General features: G+C 41.2%; 1 non-coding gene across 1 annotated transcript; it reads right to left on the reverse strand.

Moving 5' to 3' along the window:
• Window positions 1-5,861: 5,861 nt before the first annotated feature.
• On the reverse strand, window positions 5,862-5,987 carry LOC112587475. The gene has a single exon (XR_003111978.2). It is a non-coding gene; the product is annotated as a U6atac minor spliceosomal RNA (small nuclear RNA).
• Between the last annotated feature and the right edge of the window lie 792 nt (window positions 5,988-6,779).

Here is a 6,779-nt window from a genome sequence, read left to right on the forward strand (position 1 = left end):
AGATTGAGCCAAAATTTTAAGAACTTGCTTTTGGCCTGATCAGAATGTAAGTCAGGTCTCTTCCTTTCTAAAACTGAAGTAATTTACTACTTTCCAGTGGACTATTCTGATTTATTAATATGGAAGTACAAAAGACAACACAAGAAACCTTTGTTTTTCCATTCTTTTATATCCTAGTTGATAAAAAATGCCAAATATTCTGGAAAAAGGAACTGTATTCATTAATTTATAAGAAGACACTTGTGTCTTTTGTTTTACTAAGATGAATATATTTATAATTTTCCATTTTTATTCTTTATTGATTAATCAAGTTTAGAAAGCAATCATGTATAATGCACGCAAATTTATTCATTTTTGCCTCATTAAGAAAAATAAAGTAATTATATAAGGTGCCATATCTAATGGAACTGTAGAGCTGTCTGAGAACATTCATTTCAAAGATGATGTTCTGAAGTTTGGCATATTCTAATTTCAGTGCTGCATTTTAATATAATATTGTATTATCTAAAAGTGAAGTGAAGGGTCTGGGACATTGGATGTGGTTCTTTGTCAAATGGGAAAATAATGTGATGTCTGCTCTGAGAATGACTTGGCGCCCAGAGGGGTAATGTCATATCTCAGAACAGGATTGTGAGAATGGCTTGAGGAGGTAGAAATGGCCAAGCCTCTTTATGCCAGAGGCAGGAGTGGAATAAAGGGGCTTGGGTGGAAGGGGCAACGGGTATGGAGAAAATGTGGGAAGCATGCATAGAGTAGCCTGGGGGAGTTTTCTTGTTGTATCCCACATTTCCCTGAGTGGACATTGCCTTCAACAAAACCACTGTGAGGAGGGACAATGGCAGGCCAGCCCCTGAGCTGAAAGCTGAGGACAGTGTCAAGCACTGCGGTCTGGCTGTCAGGGAGAGTGGGTGAAAGTGCAGCTGTGAGCTGGACCCTGAACGTCCCCTCCTTTCCTTGCTCTTTATCTTCTTTGCTGGATTATCACTGACGCAGCCACTGAGAAAGAGCAGTGCCTATAAGTTCTTTTAGAGATAGCATCACTTGATGAGTGCTTTGGGAAGAGGTAGATGAAATGGGTAATAACTGAGCCTAGACTAACAAAAAAAGGAGAGTAAAATTAGGGAAAAAAAATTGAAGACAAAGGAAACTTGTCTAATGACCTAGAGAAGAAGTGTTTTAGTAGCAACATTAGACATAGTATTGAAGGACGGAAACTTCAAAAAATGAATAGCGAGTGTAAAATACTCTTGGTCATGCAAGGTCTCAAAAGTGTCCACTTCGACAACATGGTTGAAAGAATTATATGTTCTGAAAGAATAAAAATAAACTGACTAATCCAGGAAATAAGTAAGTAAACTGTATTATCTCAAAAAGCAGTGTCATGTACATATTTATTCACATGGAAAAAAATCTACACATTCACAACGAAAGCTGAAGGTAATATTGCATTGCATCCATATATGACATTGTATGTGCACACGCACACAGGTGCTCACAAATGCCCAGTATTCACAACTTTGTGCAGTCCCCTTCTCTACTGAATCTGTGCTGGCCCTGTGTAAGCGATAGAATATTCCAGAAGAGACACTGTGTGACTTTTGAAGGTAGGTCAGAAGAAGCCTGGAAGCTTCTGGTCTGATCTCTTCGAATGCTTACTTTGGTGAAAATGAGCAGCCATGTAGGGAGTTTTAATAACCTGAGAAGGCATGTGGAGACTGTCGAGGCTAGCAGCATGGAGAAGCCAAATGGGAGCAAGTTCTCAGGTATTTCAGTCATGTCAGCTGAGGCACCAGACATGTGATGAAAGGAACTATCTTGGATGTCTAGCCCAGTTGAGTCTTCAGACCACAGTCCCAGCCACCCATCATCTGACTCCAGGAATGACATTACCGACCCCAACTGAGAAGTTTTCAAAAGATCTGGTTACCCTACAAACTAAGAAGATATAGTAGTGAATGTTGTTGTAAGCCATGAAATTTTGGGGGTTCTTTATTATAAAACAATAGATAACTGAAACAATTGAATGGCAGATTGATTACAAAAATGATCCTGATTATGTTTCTCTCCCAGTGTCTGTGCCCTTTGCAATGTGAATTTGTAGTTAATTTAATCAAGAAGTGGGCTTCCTAGGTGGTTCAGTAGATACAGAATTCACCTGCAGTGGAGGAGGTGCAGGAGATCCAGTTTCAATCCCTGGGTCGGGAAGATCCCCTGGAGTAATGGCGACCCACTGCAGTATTCTTGCCTGGAGAATCTCATGGACAGAGGAGCCTTGTGGGCTACAGTCTATGGGGTCACAAAAAGTCAGACACAACTGAAATGACTGAGCACACACACAATCAAGAGGCAAAGTCTATTTCTCCATCCTTTGAGTCTGCATTGGTTTTGTGACTTGCTTTGGCCATTAGAATTTTATTACATTAGAATGTAGCAAAAAGTGACACTGTGCTCAGTTCAGTTCAGTCACTCAGTCCTGTCCGACTTATTGCGACTGCATGAATCGCAGCACGCCAGGCCTCCCTGTCATCACCAACTCCCGGAGTTCACCCAAACTCATGTCCATCAAGTCGGTGATGCCATTCAGCCATCTTATCCTCTGTCGTCTCCTTCTCCTCCTGCCCCCAGTCCCTCCCAGCATCAGAGTCTTTTCCAATGAGTCAACCCTTCGCCTGAGGTGGCCAAAGTATTGGAGTTTCAGCCTCAGCATCAGTCCTTCCAATGAACACCCAGGCCTGGTCTCCTTTAGGATGGACATGTTGGATCTCCTTGCAGTTCAAGGGACTCTCAAGAGTCTTCTCCAACACCACAGTTCAAAAGCATCAATTCTTCAGTGCTCAGCTTTCTTCACAGTCCACCTCTCACATCCATACATGACCACTGGAAAAACCATAGCCTTGACTAGATGGACCTTTGTTAGCAAAGTAATGTCTCTGTTTTTGAATATGCTATCCAGGTTGGTCATAACTTTCCTTTCAAGGAGTAAGCGTCTTTTATTTCATGGCTGCAGTCACCATCTGCAGTGATTTTGGAGCCCAAAAAAATAAAGTCTGACACTGTTTCTCCATCTATTTCCCATGAAGTGATGGGACCTGGATGCCATGATCTTCAGTTTTCTGAATGTTGAGCTTTAAGCCAACTTTTTCACTCTCCTCTTTCACTTTCATCAAGAGGCTTTTTAGTTCCTCTTCACTTTCTGCCATAAGGGTGGTGTCATCTGCATATCTGAGGTTAGTTCTGAGCCAATCTGTGCTGTCTTTTGGAACTCTGCTACCATACTGAAGAAGATATATACTGCACATTAACAAGGGCTTGATATCCATGACATACAATGAACAAATCAATCAATAAAAATGGTCAACAAAATCCACAGAAAGAAATGTAAATGGGTATCATGTATGTAAAGAGATGTCCAATTTCAGGAGTAGAGAAGTGCAAATGGGAACAATAGTAAGACCCACTTTACAACCATCAGATTGTCCAAAGTGAGAAAGTTGGATAAAACCAAATGTGGGCAAACAGAAATTCTTGTGTATCCCTCCTCTCAACTCCGAGCTGTGGCAGGGTGGAGATTTGAGAGGGAGCTCAGAGGAACTGAACCTCTCCCACCCAACATCAATAAAACCAAGCTCAAATCTGGTTTTCAAGTTTCTTCCCAAAAGTCCTGCATCCTACTACATTGTTTATGAGATGGGAATAATTTGATAGTGAAAATATTAGAAATGCTAGGTTAGTGCTCACCACCATGACATGGTGTCTTAGTTGTAGATGCTATAACAAAGTACCATAGACTGGTGGGCTTCTAAACTACAGACATTCCTCAGTTTAGGAGGCTGGAAGTCCAAGATCATGGCCAGCATGTCAGGTTCTGGTGAGGTTCTCTTGGAGGTTGGTTGCAGAGTGCTGTCTTCCTGTTATATCCTTACAGAGCAGAGAGCAGACGGAGGGGGTGTACTTTCTAACTCTGTAAAGGCACTAGTCCCACTTATGAGGGCTGCACTCTCATGATCTCATATAATTCTAGTTATCCCTGAAAGATTCTACTTGCTATTAGCATTGCATTATGTGGTAGGGTTTCAAGACCTGAATTTGGGGAGGGTTACTAGCAGTCAGTCCATAACACATTACATAATCTGATAGGCAATACATCACTGGGCAATTTGAGAGCATACCAAGCCTCTCTTTCCAAAAAAAAAAAAAAGAGCTCTTTAAGGAACAAAAGGCACAAAATGCACACCTCTCTCCAGGACCCTCACAGAATTTCACCTGGCCATCCTCTTATTGTTTGTGTGTGTGCTCAGTAATGTGCGACTCTTTGCGACCCTATGGACTATAGCCTGCCAGGCTCCTCTGTGCATGGAATTCTCCAGGCAAGAAGGCTGGAGTGGGTAGCCATTCCCTTCTCCAGGGGATCTTCCCAACCTAGGGATGGAACCCACATCTCCTGGGTCTCCTTGCATCTCTTGCATCTCCTGCATTGGCAGGCAGATTCTTTACTACTGAGCCACCTGGGAAGCGCCATCCTCTTATTAGTCTCATGATGTTAGAGTGGTTCTTACTCCTATCAGAGCATCATACCCAGAAAGTCTGCATGCAGGACCCCCCCTTCATCAGCCTTGGCCCACAGCATTGCATAGACCTTGGGATCCAGTTATAAATTAGTCCCTAAGGGGCATGAGAACATCCCAGTAATTTGTTCTGACAAAAGCTAGATTAAACATTTCTAGGTCATTTGGTGCTCAGTGTGGCTCAATTAGACATACCCGAACCCACAGGCATCTGGTTTGTTGTATTTTTGGAGAGCAAAACAATTTGAGATAGAAAGTCACCAAGGCAACTTCGTGTGTCTGGGAGACAGGAAGCCATAAACCCTCCTCATCCCAGGCTTTGGGACAGACACCCTTTAGGTACCGTTTGCTGCCATCAGCTTGTTAGGTTCTGTTAATGGGTATGTGCATTCTAAAAGAACATGGATTTGCTCATTATTTTCTTTTTCATATAGACTTCAAAGTGCCATTATTAATACAAGCACTGCTATCAAAGATGTCAGATCTCATTTTTTAAGATTTTAAATCTCAAATTTGGGTTGTCTCTGCTATTTTATATTCAGAAGCTTTGTGTGATTCATCCCACAGCGTTTGTTATTGGATTCCTTAGGATTTCATATATTCCAGCAACTTGTAATGGTTTGTGTAAACATCATACCTGGCTTGCATTAAATGAAAGAGTTTAGTCATTTTAAATGCAGAGTAGTCCCCATTGGATCTCTATCTTTTAAAATTGATTTTGCTTTTAAGCTAGTGGCTTCATTATTTTTCTTTAAAAACTCAACTTATTTAGAACCATTTCCCCTGTAACATTAGTTTCAAACTAGCTTTTGTCTTGTGTAATTTTCCTGAAGAATTTTTGGTCATAATGGGGGTGGCTGAGCAAATCTGACAAGCTAGATACATTTCCCCTCATTTACTTCATTTGAACAGCTTGGTATTTGCTTAGTATTCCATGGTATAAATACGAGGACTTCCCTGATGGCTCAGTTGGTAAAGAATCTACCTGCAAAGCAGGAGACCCAGGTTCAATTCCTGGGTTGGGAAAATCTCCTGGAGAAATAAATGACAACCTACTCCAGTATTCTTGCCTTGGGAATCCCATTGACAGAGGAGCCAGGCAGGCTACAGTCCATGGGGTTGCAAGAGTCAGACATGACTTAGCGACAGACAGACCATGGTATAAAACAACAGAAGGATTTTACAAATTGTTTTCAGGTTTAAATTACCTAACAAAGTTCTATATATTTATTTTTTTACAGGTTTAATGGGTTTGATAAGTTTACCCTTTCAGTTCCTATTTGCGCAAAACAAAACAAAAACCAGTGGTTAGATGCTACAAAGTAGGTAGTAGTGACTTAACCATATGCATGTTGTCAGGCCCGAGGACCTCTTCCATCCTTTTCAGGGGGAATGCTAACCTTCTCTCCTTTCATGCAACACCTATACATATTTTTAAAGGGGGATTAAAACCACCAACAGCAACAGTTGCAGCTCTTAAACATCAAGTTAGGATTCTTGTTGAAAAGTAAAGATGTGGACTAAATCCATCCAGTGTCTGATTGCACATCAGATGATAAAGATCAGCTTCCCCTCTGAGGGAATGCTAAACTATTCTCACTGCATCTCCTTTCCTTCCTTTTGAACATTTGCGTGGGATATTACTTCAGTGCTATATAGGGAGCCAGCTACATAATAAGCACTTGTGTAATGCTCTGGGCTTGCCAGGAAGCTTAGCAGTTACTTGTCCAGTCAACCATTGAATAAAGTGTCATAGGACTTTTCCCAGGTTAGAGGATGTCTCTAGAGGGTTAGCAGTTATTGATATCATTTTCCCTGCAATGAGATGGACAGTTTAGGACTCTTTAAGTCAAAGGGTTTTGTCTACCCATTTTTTGCTATCAAATACAGTGCTAGGAAATAATCTTATTTTGTCTACCTTGCTTTGAGTTTTCTGTCAAAAGTGAGATTTAAAGATATGAATAGCTCTGGAACTCAAGGTGGCAGAGCTTGGTGATGGGATACAGCAGAAAGGTTTTGCTCATACCTCTCTCATCTTTGGCAGAAATGCGGTAGATATTTCAGTAGAGAACAGTAGTAATGGGAAGATGGTCTGGTTCTTTTCTTGGACTTTATTCAGAGCAGAAATCTTGGGTCCACTGTGTCTGTCAATGATAATTCTCTTAATTCACTCAGGACAATGGGAGATGAGAGTCTTTCTGTCCTCTAGAAGAA

Source organism: Bubalus bubalis, chromosome 1 (assembly GCF_019923935.1).
Source record: "Bubalus bubalis isolate 160015118507 breed Murrah chromosome 1, NDDB_SH_1, whole genome shotgun sequence".
Lineage (NCBI taxonomy): Eukaryota > Metazoa > Chordata > Mammalia > Artiodactyla > Bovidae > Bubalus > Bubalus bubalis.